At 42.3% G+C, this 14453-nt stretch overlaps 1 long non-coding RNA gene across 1 annotated transcript; it reads right to left on the bottom strand.

Moving 5' to 3' along the window:
* Window positions 1-7: 7 nt before the first annotated feature.
* On the bottom strand, window positions 8-10610 carry LOC148594706 (uncharacterized). Its single transcript, XR_015913376.1, has 2 exons — window positions 10558-10610; window positions 8-180 (listed from the first exon to the last, which is right to left on the bottom strand). It is a non-coding gene; the product is annotated as an uncharacterized LOC148594706 (long non-coding RNA).
* Window positions 10611-14453: the final 3843 nt, after the last annotated feature.

Consider the following 14453-nt stretch of genomic DNA (forward strand, 5'->3'; position numbering starts at 1 on the left):
GGCTGCAGAGATGCAGTGTTATCAGGCGACTCTTTAGATCACTTCCATTTGGTGAGAAGCCATCCAAACATCTCTACTTCTCAAGACTTGAGTGTGTCACTTGAGTCTAAAATCCCCTTTTCTCCCACACAGCTCTGTGGTGCTGTCAGTTTTAATTCTCCAGTGAGTCAAATGATGTTTCTGGAAGAGTAAAAATAAAATGTAACATTTATAAACCACAGAGAACAGAACACTCTTGATCAAGATATGGTTTTCTGGGTATGTCTTTGGACGGCCACGGGGAGCACTCCACATCAAGGATGCCGAACTCTGTCATTCCCTCCCACCCAGCTGTGTGTGCAACAGCCATTCATGTAAATAAGCTTCTTGCTGCTCCGCCAGCGCTAACGGTTCTATCATCTCTGCTAGTCTCCACTGAGACCAGCTACTTCTTTTCCTCTACTTGTCTCAAGAATCAAAAAAATCAAGCTAACTTCGATATAACTGTCCCTAATCTGCTTTTAGAGAGACATTTGCTGCCTTTAAGCAAGACTACCAAAAACCTCAATCACCCCTGATCAGTCAGTTTAAACTCCCTTGGAAACATACCCATGATCTCTACGGACAGCCCAGAGTCAAAAAAAAATAAAAAAATAAAAAAATAAAAGCCCTTTGCTAACTAATGTAGGCTATTCTGTGAGGAATCATAACACAGAACCACGAGCAGCAACAAGGAAGAAAAGACTTCAGATGTGACTCTGGAGCAAAATGAAATAAAATAGTTTTCAAAAGTAACCTAGGATTCACAGCAGAACCCATAAGCATTCAACATTTTTCTTAACAAATCACTTTCAACAAGCAAGTAACACAGAGGGGTTGGACTAGATGATCTCTAGAGGTCCCTTCCAACCTTAACCATTCTGTGATTCTGTGAAGTAAGCACAAGCCAAAAGAAGCTGTGTCGCCAATGCTGCGCTGGCCAAACAATATCATTTGAAGGAGTTACGTTAAGTTGTAAAATTGAACTGAGAGGACCTCCTTGTAGTATGTAGTTAGGCCTGAGCTGCTGCCAGCGTTCAGACAGATTTCCCTATCTGGAAAGCATTTATATTTTCCCCACCAGCTGCGTGGAAGATTCAGTGCTCACGCCAGGAGGACCTGGCTGCACACAAAGCACGATGAAAATCACTACCTGCCAAACCGAAGGAAAACAGTTCCTCTCAGCAAAGCTGGTTAAAGAATACGACAGTTTAATTTCAAAATTTCCTCTGTGCATTACATAAATAATATATTTCTGCCTTGTTTGTATATGAAGAGAGTCAAATTTTTAAATCAGTGGCACAGAAACAAATGATGGCTGCAAAAAGCATATATGCTATGTTACAGTAACATGCTCCAGTTTCACTAGCCTGACACGCTCCCTTCTTCCTCCCCTTGTATTTCTGGCAGGGTGTACAAGGAGAAGGAGAGAATGATAGAGAAAGCAAGAGTAATCAGGCAGAGTGAGCTAGAACTATGCTTAATGCTTCAGCTCATTTCATATTTCTTTTTTTTTTTTGCATTAAAAAGAGAGAAGCACTGGATGAGCTTAGAGAAGATTTCCGAGGCATTGATAACTGCGACAGGCAGCTCCCCCGCTTCCATTTTGCAATTAGGCAGCACCCTACCTGCCTCGGTGCCCCTGCCACCTCTCCACGCGGTGAAGCGGCCAGAAGACGCGCCTGAGGCTCAGACGCTGCCTCGGCCTTTATACGCGGCACGAGAGTGGCAGCCGTGGCACTCGCCCCACTTACGGGCGCTCGGAAGAGCCATTGCAACAGGCGGCGCTTCCTGCGCCGTGGCGGCGCGACGCGCTTTGCGTGAGGCAAGCGCGCTTCTAAGAACTCGATGGAGGCTGCGGCCCGAGTGGCAGCATTCCCGGCTGCCGGGAAATCGGCAGCGTGGCTCTGCCATGAGGTTGTTGATAAATGGACCTGGTTATGTTGCCTTTTTTTGAAAAGGAAACACATAAATAATTAAAGATTAAAAAGGTGTTAGGGGCTAGTGGGCATAGCTAGTTGATACCAACAGCAACAAATGCTGAAGCATCCCACTGGGACAGCATGGAGATATTTTCAGAGCAAATTGCACTGCGCTCCAGTCCACAGATGAATAAAAATGAAGAGTCCATAGCGGGTCCCTACTCTGGTCCTGTAGACAGATGGCAGTCAGCAGTCCTGCTCTTGCTTTTGCTGGCAGCCATCTGGAGTTCACACTCCTTCACACTGCTACTGGTACTACACACATGCATATTCATTACACACATAGCCTGTCACTGACACAGCTTTAAGCCAGGAACATTTTAATTTATTAAAATAATTATGCTATTTGTTATGTTATGTTATAATGCTGTTAAATAGCTCAGTTAATGAGAAAACAGAAACCTTAGATTACATATCAATAGAAAACAAAAAAGGTTGAAGATCGCCAGTACAGAGTAGTGCTGTGCATCAACATATGACCAGTTGCATAAATATTTGCAAAAGCTTTCATTCCTTTCTCTGTTATTATATGCTACAAACTAGGTCTGACCTTGCAACATGCTGCACCCATTAAAAGACTGCACAAAACCTTCTAGTAGCAGACGGTTGAGTTTATGCTACTTAAATATTTTCCAGAAGTTTGATTTGCTGAATCTTACACGTTTTATGAAGAATGTTACAGCTGGAATTCCAGGTATATACCTATATCTTTTTTACACTATTTTGTTTTATGTTTTCATCACTCGCACTAATTGAAGATTTTATTTGAATGCTATTGTGAATTGTTTGTTTGTTTGTTTGTTTGTTGTTTTAATATTATTAAGCATAGGAAATACAGGTCTAATTCTGATGCAATCATTTTGAATAGTAACCTTTAATGAATTTTTGTATTTAACTGCATATAAAATTCTTGCACGGATTTTCATGAAGCAGTTTTTCTATTCACTTTCAGAAACTTCACTTTCTTTGCTTTCGTATTTTTGTTCCCACCTTCTTTGCAATACAGGGCACTACCAGCAGTTTGTCCATGGCTGCAGAGCACTTCACTCGCTGTGTCGGCCCGGCGCACGAGATGGGCATGGGCTCATTGCACTGAACATCTGCAGGGCATGGAGAGCACCTAATAGCCTGGGGTCTGTAAAGAGGTAGGAAATCCCACTTGCAAACACCATCTCAGATACGGATACTGCAACCTCAAGTAAACTGGGGTCTGAAAGGGATTAGCTTCTATGTAAACAAAATTAAGTAGGCAAGACAAAGAAATACTTAGACATGACACGGATCAGTCAGAAAATGTTTTTGAGAGCTAAAGCAATTAACATACTAAACATCACCGCCATAATCCGGTCCCTATCACGGCTACGGCTTCCTGCAGTTCCTGTTGTTAGCAGGACACGAGTTGGATGATTTTTAATCTTGAACATTGCATAAAAGAAAGTTGAAAACACTGGGGAGACTTCCATTTGCAAGGCTTGAATGCATGTGCTGGCTTTGCCTGCCCACATTTCTCCTCATCACACCAATTTCCACCTCACACAGGTGCCTGCAAAACAGTTTCTATGCTTTTTTCTATCCTGTTGATTATAATCACTGTCTATTCAGACTTCATTGCAGATACATAACATGCCCACTGCACCTCTTTCTGAAAGACTATCAAGAAGAGGAAGGAGAAGCAGAACCATGCCCACTGACCAGAGCAACTCGCAGCTTACACCTTCCCCTCGACGGGTGCTGTGAGTGGTGCAGAGCGCAGAGCAGCATCTGAGAGTGATCCTGGGCATGGTGAGGGTCGTTCAGTGGGTAGTAGATCTGGAGAAAACAGGGGTACTAGTGCCCAGTTAGCAGGGAGAGGGTTTGCCCCTGCAATGGAGATCTTTTGCACACCATGGATGTGGTCAGGATGGCCGGATCAATGTCCAGAGAGCCCTCTGTTTTCATCTCCATACGGCGGTGGTACCAGCTCCAGGCACATGCAAAGCTCCAAACACTGTGCATCTTTTTGCCAGCAATGAGTGGGACTACTGAAAATTAATACATGAGCCACAGTCCATTCAGAGACTCCTGCTGGTCCACGAGCAAACAGCCCCTTGCTGCGCAGCCTTCTCTTCAGGCATTCACTAAGCTCTGGCATGCGCATTACCTGCCTCCTGGCATTTAGAATCATTTTTAAAGGATTTTGATCCTTAGTCTTAATTGTTCCCAATCTTGCCAACCTAGGACACAGCCTGTCTGCAACTCAGGCAGTGCTACCGTTTCAGCCCTTAGCGGCTTTGGTGCTGATACTGCTGGTACTGCTGGTTGTGAGAGGGAGCTGCCTCCCAGAGGACTTCGCTTGCAGCCCCATATCATTCCTAATCTTTTCCCCACACTACAACACCAAATATTCTGCTTTCATCTTATTCCCTTTCTAAGCCAGTTACTACAAGATCCATCTTTATTCTCTGGCCTAGCAGCAAGATGGCAGACTGCGTTACCCTGAGACGCTTCAGGTGCCTGCCCTATTTAGGAGACTTATGGATTAACTGCCAGACTATCAGCCGATATGTTTTTATATTTTAAAGAAATGTGCGGATACATAGAAGCTTGGGTGAGAGCTTTTATACAGCTATTAGCCTTAAAAAAAAAATCACACCTGCAATGGTTTCTTAAAGTCAGAAGAACAAGCAACATTCACTGAACCCAAGTTTTCAAAGACAGGATGTCTTACTTTCTCAAAAACAAATTTCTTCAAACACTGAAAAAGAAAGGGTCCTAACATAACAACTTCATGGACATAACAACTTAGAAATTTTTATTTTGCACTCTCTTATTCACAAAATGAAACCATAACTTGTTTTAAAATTTCAGCGTTTCAGCATTAAAAAAAAAATCAAAAACAAAAGTTTAAAAACTTCCAATTTCATGAACCTTTAACAAAAATCATTGCTGGCTCGACACAAACCTGTATTTTTTTCCTTTGGCAGTTTTAACAACTGAAATTGAGGGAAAATATTTTTTTTAAAAAAATAAGAAAAGTATTCGGTCATCTTTACAATTTTATTATTAGCAAACTAAAGGAAAAACAGACCGATGTTATTTAGAAGATGAAATAAGACATGAAGTAAAGAATGTAAAGTATGAGACCTTAAGAGCAAATATACATTTACACCTATGCACATATGTACATAGCCACATAATGAGATATCTTAGCCTGAAGTAACAACTGGCAGTTCATTAGTTTAGTAATAATACCTATAATGAATGCATATAGGCAGAGGATAATGATACGTCTGAAGATCCATTCAATCAACATCTCGACTCCCTTAGAAGAACTGCTTAGCCCTAATTTTAATTATCCAATCAAACAAAGGAAATGTTTACTTTATCTTCAAGGATCGCCTAGATGTGACTAATCACATGCAGTCATTTACAAATTAAGCATGAACACAATTAATTAGAACAGCTCTAAAAATGAACAAAAAGTCTCCAGCACTCTAGGGAATTGATCTGAGATCTTGAACTCAAGAGCAGCCCATGGGAGCTGGTAGTGATAAGTACCCACTTCCAGCTCAAGCCAAGACTCTAAACGGCTTCTTTTTTTTTCACATATTTATGGCATGACTTGACAACTTACACACCATATAATACTCAAATGCATTCTCTTCAGTTTTAAATGTGATTAAATCTCATGTAGGAAATAAACCCCTTCACAGAGAAGAAGCCCATGGCCCATTCACTGTCCGATCAGCCTCTCGAGTCGATGGAAATAGAGAAGCGCTACTGTGTGTACCAGTGTAAAATCTTTCTGTGGATCAGAATGGACCTCCAGGTTTAATGCAAGCTTTGGTGTCTAATTTCATTATAAACAAAGCGAAGAACTAATCTCATAAAATGTGCAGTATTTAAGTAATTTATTTGACTTTAATGAGACTACCATGTGTAAAATAAATTACTCACATGCGGAAACGTTTGCAGCTTGAGCTCCAACTACTTCAAATTTTTCATGTCATATCATTCTTTAACACAGTTAACCTTTCTTGAAGTTTGACACAAATCAAAAAGGCACCTTGGGCAGTTTGGCTCACCAAATTTGAAGTACTCCCTTATCTACAACCTCAAACAATTGTGTTCTCTTTTCATAAAGTCTAGCCCTTTCCCCTGGTTTTTAATAGCTGACTGTCTACTTACGGACATGGGTACAGTCATCACGAAGCATCCATTTCTCTTTTATAAATTATTGTCTATTAGTTTTGAATAAACACTTTTAATTTTTCTTTCACATGACACATTGTTTGCTAGACTAGGTGTATATGATTATATAAGCATTTACACAGTAATATCCAAAGATGAAGCAGTATATACTCAAAATCTGTAACTATTTCAATAATGAATCCATATATCTGTGTACATGAAACTACATAACATATGATCTTCTCCCCATGACTGTAAGGGGGTAGAAGTATGTTCTCTATATTCATTAAATGATGTACCATTTGCATAAGTTTGATTTCAGTGGGAGGCAAAAAGCAAAGGAGGAAAATTTTAGTTAGTACAGAATTATCTAGTGTTTGATGGAAGATTATTTTGCATGTTTTGTGATAAGAAAAAAATATGCATTGAATGTATACACATTTTCAGTAGCAGATAGAGATGCATCTTTTGATACTGAACAATTAAAAATAATCACTTGGAAAGCACATGGATTTTTTTTTCATTTGAGGAGGAAAACATATTCATTGTGTGAGACTTTAATTTTGTTGCAGTATGTGCTAAGCCTCTAAAGTTACTGAGCAAAGCCATGATTAAGTGAACAAAAGCTATTTGGTGGGTTAATTAATTTATAACACAAAGAAACCGGCTGGCAGTTTTAACTTTTCACCTTAGAATTGCCAACATGAGAAAGTTTGTTCTCACCTCTGTATAGACTAGGCTCTTTAAAATCATAGTTGGGATTTCAGCCAGCATGTAACTGCCGTTCTTTTAAATTCTTTCTTATTTTTTTTTTATGTGTGCATGCTTGAAAAGAAAGTTAAAATTTTTGAGAGCATGCTTGGAAAGAATTTTACACACTTTTCAGGTAGCAGTTGCAATCACTATAATTTTCCCCCCATGTGTTTTCTCCCCATGGGAATATTGGCCCTTGAATTGGTTTTTAAATTAAAAAAGGAGTTGCCTTCTAGCCTGCGACTCAGGATCATGCACTCTGCCTGGCACTAGGGTAAACCCAGGTAATAGGTATTTACAGAATAGGCAGGGAAAAATGTCCTTACTTTGTAAACTTCCTTAGAATTCCTTAATTGTAGCAGATTAAAATAAACGCACACAGAAAATGTGTGTGCCTAATTGCCTACATGGAATTGCATACACCCTGGGCAGAGTTTAGAGGTAGATTAAAGGACAGAGGTAGATTAAATCACAATTTCAAAGGTGCTTTCACATTTTTTTTCTTTTTTCCTTTTTTTTTTTTTTGAAATAGCAAAAGTTATATCTGGTTTCATAACTTACATTGATTTATATTTTACAGTAACACAGAGCAGAATATGTCTGTCCAGTACTGCTTTCCTTCACCTTTCTCCAGTTCCTGTATGACCTTAATCTCATCTCACTTTTTTAAATAAAACCTATAGTATTGCAGGCAACACTGGGTCATACAGAACAGGTTAAGAGGAGAAACAGCTCTGCTCTTTAGCACCAGAAGTAAAATAAAAGTCCCTCTTGGTCCTCCTTCAGCTCAATCTTTTGAGAAGCCATTGCAGGTTCTTAAAGCTGACATACATTTGGCTTTCATTTAGTGAAAGACTGGGCAAATCCCCATGGTAAATCTCAGTGCAGAGTTTTTGTTTTTCGGCGGGAGGCAGGGAAAGGAACATTTGATTTTTTCCTTATTTTTCTTGGTTTCTATATATTTTGCATGAAAATGATCCAGCATATAAGAAAAGAGATATTTTAGGAGAGCTTGAAACATCATGATCACATTTCCCATGATTCATTTTGAATCCTGGGAGACTTGGTTCAAATTTACAGAGACGTTTTACACAACAGCTTTTCATCCAGAATTAAAGGGGAATTTTAAAGAAATATGAATTTTAAAACTGGCTGTTTTCTGATGAAAACAGAAGAAATTACATAAGGTTTTTTAATATATATGTTTTAATGTATATTTTACAGTATATTTTTGAAATACAAAAACACAAGCACACAGCTGTGAGAAAGTTAATAGGTAATTCAGATGTAATCAACTTGATAAAAAAAACTGTCCGTTACCATGTCTTTCACCAAAAAGGAAAGAAATGCTTTCTGGCTGGAGCGAAAGCCTGCGCAGTATTTCGGTGCCTGGCATGCACAGCAGACAACCGAAACAGTTTAATTTCCTAGGGGTCTTGGCCTCCCGCTTTTGCTTTACGAGAATCTCATCTGTAATTTTACAGAAACCAGGATAACCTTTGAAACCGAATCCGTGACAGTCAAGAGAAAACGCCATACAGCAGACACTGAAACAGCTTGCAGCTGGAGGAATATCGCTCCTCCGGGCTGGCAAGGCGCCTCTGCGAAGCAGTGCGAGTGAGGAGCGCCGCTCCGCAAAGCACCAGCACCAGTCCCTGCCGCTGCGGCGGCTGCCAGAGGTCTTCGCTCCTTCCTGCTTCTGCTGGGTCTTTCCGACACGACATGTCAGCCCAGTCCGCCTCGGGAAAGCCCGATCCAATCACCGCGCCCACGTGTAGATTTCAGTGGGTGCGCGTGGCCAGCTAGGAGAGCGGAGCGAGCTGAGGCCGGAGCCACCTCAGCACAAGGTGCTCTCAGCTCTCCCTGGATTCTCCTGGGTTCTGGAGACCAGAGCAGAGCCCCAAGCCCCAGTAAAGTCCCTGGTGGCCGGTCGTGCCTGTTACCCCTCGCTACTTCGGTGGCTGCTCGTTTTAACCTGTTACCGCCAAGTGTTGTGCTGCAGGCTACACGTCCTGTCTTGCCTCACTGGGGCCTCCCTTGCTCACTGGGGCCATCCGAAGACTTTTTACAGCAGTAAGGTGTGTTCAGCATTCGAGAAGTGCTGATTTAATAAAACCACATGCCATTGACTGAAAAATGAGAACCTAATTGGGAAATGATGCTAGGCTCAGAAATGCCAAGTTAAGACTAAACAGGCAAACTCCAGTTATTCATTTTAATTGTTTTCAAACAATAATCAAAATGCTACCCAAAAAAAAAAGAAATTCGTTATATGGATAATGCCAAATTGACGTGGCCACACTGAGTAATGTGTTCAGCAATATTTGACTACTTCTTAATTAAAGTCATAGAATCATAGCACCAGGATTTTAGAAAGAAAATGGCGGTGTTTGTTTCAAGCAGAATAGGCATTTTTCAGTGAAAATTCTTTTGATTTAAAGCTCTGAGCCGGCTCCTGGTACCTATCCACATGTGCATGGCAGCAACGAGAAGAGAAACAGAGAGACTTTCACCGCTGTGCCTTGGCGCCCTCCCTCCGGGTTATCAGGAAGCAGGCGGCAGAGGAAGGTGCTTCCGCTCACACAGGCCCATGAGTGGCTTTGCACGACAGCCTCCGCAAGCTCTGTTCATCTCCAGCGTGCTCTGCAAACACTGCGCAGGGTCCACTTTACCTGGCATGGCCTCACTGTGTGCAAGATCGCCTCGTCAATGCCCCTGCTCTTTCCAGCCGCTGCTGCTCTTACCAGAGCAGCAGGCCTGGCAGGTACCCGCAGCAGGGAGGGCGCTTCCCTGTCACCACCAGATTCACACTCCCCATGGACCAGCTGAGCCAGGATCCGTTGCTATCCTACATAAAAACATTTTCCTGAGAAAGCTGGTATTTCTGGAAGTACCTCTCCAACTTCATGTTTTACTGTGCCGTGTGTGGAACAGAGACTTTCCTCTGATGGAGGTGATTAATGTGCAGTGAGGCCATGTTACAGCGTTCTAGCGAAGTAAAGCTGCCTTGAAATGGGAATAAATGACAGTAGTTTACAGACACTTAGTCCTTCATAATCAGAAGATTATTAATTTGTCTTGCTATATATGAGAATCAGGCCTATTTAAGGTATTTTAATTCTTTGCCCTGGAACTTACGCAGCAAGTGCAGATTACTTATAAAAGCACAAATTCTCTAAATATAAGACTACTAACTTCCTCTGTTTGTAGTACCTGACCTAACGAATATAAAACTTGGTACTACATCCTGCTAAGGCTTTATCTTGTCTAAGGAGGAAGCAAGTGGACAGGCAGCTTTTCTACCCTACAGAGGCTCCCCACATCCCGAACAGGGTGCTCACATCAAATCCATATCCCCTTTGCCCAGCAACACGGAATTCACTCGTATAACACATCTTCAGACCTGCCTGCGATGCAGGAAATTAAACCAATTTCCGCAATAAGTATATGAGTATCACTTTTTCTACTGGAACTTCTATTTTCCGACCGGTTTCCAAAGGGAAAAATACAAAGCAGCACAATGCAAAGCCCAATTCCACTTTACGCTGACAGTGACAGTAGGCAAGCACGCACTGAAACCAAAAAAGACAGACCCATCTGTTTGCTAACAAGTGTCTAATCCCATTTGTCCTACCTTTTTTCTCTGCAAATGTTTTCTTCAGGACAAATGTGTCAAAGCTGGCCTCCAGGTCCCAGAGCCCCTCTCCCACCCCATCCACAGTGGGAAACACAGAGGAAAGAAGACAACAGAAAATCTGTTAAGCCACATTCAAATTTCTTTGTGGAGCCCTGTGTTTGAAGGACACTCCTTCCTCATTCACCTTTGAAGGAGCTACCTCTCTTTGGTGATGTGACAAGACCATCCCACAGCCACCAAGATGATGTAGGGTGAAGTTCTTATAAGCAGAAGCTAAAAAAGTGAGCGCAGAGGTTATACACGCAAGCCTGCGCACACCCCTGCCCTCTTTAGCAGGGTCCCAGGAACGTGGCAGAGGGGAGAAGAGCAAAGCAACATGTTACATCCGCAGCCATTTAGATGCACCCAAAATCCTTCCTGCTCTGGATGACGGTGGAGATGAAGGTTGGAGCCATCTGGGCTTCCACTGCAGCCAGAGCCAGGGACAAAGATACTGGCAAACTGAACGCAATTCAAACCTCACATTATAAGCTAAACTTCACCATTCACAAATTCTTACCGTAAAATCTTAACCTGAATTTGCATTTTCCTCACAGCCCTGGTGTACCTCATGGATGGGGAAGCAATGTCCTACGAGGTGTTGCAGCTTTACACCCGCATGCCTTTCCTAGGTTCAACAGCAAAAGGGATCACAACCAGACCCACCATTTTTATAGCAATTCACTTTTTCTTTCTTTTTTTCCTGGTTACAGTGTAAATTACAACATAATTTACCATGTAAAAAAGTGGCACTGGCCACTTTTTCTGCTTTTACACAAGGCCTTTTTATGGTAAAGTGGAAAAAATCCTTGCAACAAACAAAATCCAGGACAGCATACGTGACTTGGAGGATTAAACCAATGTCTAACACAGTTATCACAATATCGAAGATTTTAACAGATAGTATTAAAACTAGTACTGATCATTTTCAGGAATTTACTAATAGAAGTAAAACTAAAAGCACTGGATAAATTCACATCAAGAGATTTAGGAGGGAAAAAAAAAAAAAAAGAACTCACCAGTCGCAGGAAGCTGAAAGCGGCCGTTGAAATTAAACCTTACGGAAGTCGAATGCTCTTAAGCGAGATGGGGAGGAAGAAAGAAGAGCGGAGCTTTGTGTGTTCTTGGTTTTCAGCGGGATTATTTTTAACCAGATGAGAAAAATTATATTAGAGAAGAAAAGGGGGAAAATAAAAAAAAAGGAGGAACCAGGTAGCACTGCACGTACAGGCCAAATAAGTCCTGGAGCCTGGGTTCGCTCATCCGGAGGCAGCAGCGGTGGTAGCAGAGCCCGATATAGTGCGATGAGAAATAGCCGAGCGGTTTGGGTGAAGTCAGCTTCCTGGTGCGAGCTCCCCAGCGCTGCCTGAGCAGGTTTTGTTGTGGGCTGGGGTATGAGTCGACGCGTCTTATTCGCCTTGGTGACTCGGTGGCTACGAGCGCGCATGTAAAAACTGCTCCTTGAACATGGGGGAGGGCGGCGAAGCCTCCAGGCTTCAGCAAGTTTGTGCTTTGCAGACTGCTGCGCCTGCAGCTACCACCTCGACAGGGATGTTAACAGCGTGGAGCCTTCCAAAAATTCCTCTGCCAGGAGAAGGGGAGCAGATCGGCAGCTGCCCAGCTGTGCTATGTATGACTGACACTCCAGCAGCATGAGCTAGACTCGGGAGGTTTTTATGCAAGCTGGAATGTGGCTCGAGGAAAAGAGCATGTGTGTTTAGCTGCCCTCATGCAGAACACAGGGGAGGCATTTTTAAAAGGATTTGAACTTGGTTTATAGGGATTTCTCTTAATATGGTGATGACTCCCCAGGATCACTGGTTAGAATTAGCCTGTCATTTAACTGGCATACGTGTCCTGTGTGTGCCCTCTTCTCCCAGCAAAAGGAGGCCAAGCAGGAGCTGCCAGGATAGACCACAGGCATGGGGAGGCCTCACTTCCCCAGCACAGACAGGCTCTCATCACTTCTAGGCTTCCTGCAGCAAAGCTCTCACGACAGCGCAGGGATTTCAAGTGCCTGGATCTGTAGCAGAGTCCCGGTTGTGCCTGCGCTCTGGGGTCTACCTACAGGAATATTCCAGCTCCCTGCATGCTCCTTCCTGACTCAGGCACAGCCAAGCTCCCTCATCCTGACATGCAAGGGGAGTCCTCCATCCTCTCCATGAGAAGGAAACTTGGCTGCACAGATGGTACAAGAGGTCACCACATTTGGATGATAAGGCAATTGGGGTTGCAGGGAGGGCAGTCCTGTCCTGCACTCCAGAAGGAACCTTGCACAGGTTCATGCCAGGAGCAGGAACATGCCCAAGCTGAAGGCCAGGGCCCCAAACCAGATGAGTGCAGCAGGATGGCTGCTCCTCAGCCAGAGACACGGTGCTGCCTTCCCTGGCCGCCTCAGAACCCGCCTTGGAGTCGGAGACCTGAAACTTGAGGTATTTTCAGAAAATGCTTTGGGTTCAGTGAAGACATTTCTGACCATTTCTAACCATGAAGCATCAGGAACAGACTGCCTGATCCACATCTGAAGTCACACGGTCGTGCTTGTTTCAGCACAGGGACTCTCTGAAAAGAGCTAGCAAATTTCCCATAAGAGTGATGGCAGTATAGCCCCTTCCAAGAATGATCAAGAACAACAGAATAAATGACAAGATAAAGCAGAAAGAAAACAAAAAGATAATTTATAAGTAGATGAAAAACAATTTGTGCCAAAAATGTAAATAGCTGTAGAAAGAACAGTTCCTATGTAAACACGCTGTAAACCTGCTGAAACAAAGCTCCTAGAACAGTGCTGCACAGATCGTCTGGGGAATCAATTTGTTTTCCCTAAGAAATGAAACGAAATCAGGTAATTATCAGAACGGATGAAGGCAAGGAAAAGTGGCTCACAAAAGATCTTTTTAGAATACTTTTTTCCCCAAATCTTTCAATGCTTTTTTTTGGCTTGAGATAAGATTTGGATAAGGGGCTTCAGCGTATTATCAGTTTATCTGAGAGCTTATGTAACTAAATTTTCACAGAAAAACATCTATTCTTCTGTTTTTAACCAGGTTTGTGTTTCTCAATAATAGTGCGTGCAATCAGGCAATAAATTTCCATTGCGATCATGATAAAGTAAGTCAGACACCCAAACACTCTGAAATGTTTCCACCAGGGCCCTGTGGCTTGTCAGAAGTAGGGAAATAAATACCATTCACAAATTATACTGATATAAATGTCTTAGGTGAGCATCACCAATTTTAGGTCTGCTACAGATAGCAGCTGCTTAAAAATGCAACTATGTTTTTTTCTGTTTTGTACTGCAGACTAATCCAGATGTGAGACCATCTGGGTAAGCAGTTTGCATTTTGTATAAAGAACGCACCCATCTGTAAAATGCTTCATAAACAGCTTTTAAATCAACTGAACCCCATGAAAAATCAAGACTTGACACTTAGAAACAAGTTCTAACGCATCTTGATTTCACCCCTTGCCCGCAATGCCCTTCCTGGAGTGATTGAACCCAATAATTGATTGTTGATAGGAAAGTTTGAAGGTCAGATTTTATTTACCTTTCTTCATTTTTTGTTGTTTTGTTTTTCAAGTAAAACTTGAAGCCTTTTGCTATGGATGCACGTGCTACACCTAGTCCATCATCCATGATTTTACTCCTTGTAGTCTAGAAGGTCACAAAGAGATCTCCAACATCCTGCTCTTTGCACAGTGCATAGGGAATTCCCAAGGTAGGTGCAATATTGCAACTTAGCTTCCACATTTGCTTTGATCCTTGGTTTTTGTCTTTGTCTTTCTTAAAGCAGTTTTTCTGCCCCTTTTCACCTGTTCATGCTGTGTGATTAAGGGGAAAATCTGGCTGTGAA

This window comes from Tinamus guttatus, unplaced genomic scaffold (genome assembly GCF_059628265.1).
Source record: "Tinamus guttatus ecotype Peru unplaced genomic scaffold, ASM5962826v1 Tinamus_guttatus_pri_ptg000213l, whole genome shotgun sequence".
NCBI lineage: Eukaryota > Metazoa > Chordata > Aves > Tinamiformes > Tinamidae > Tinamus > Tinamus guttatus.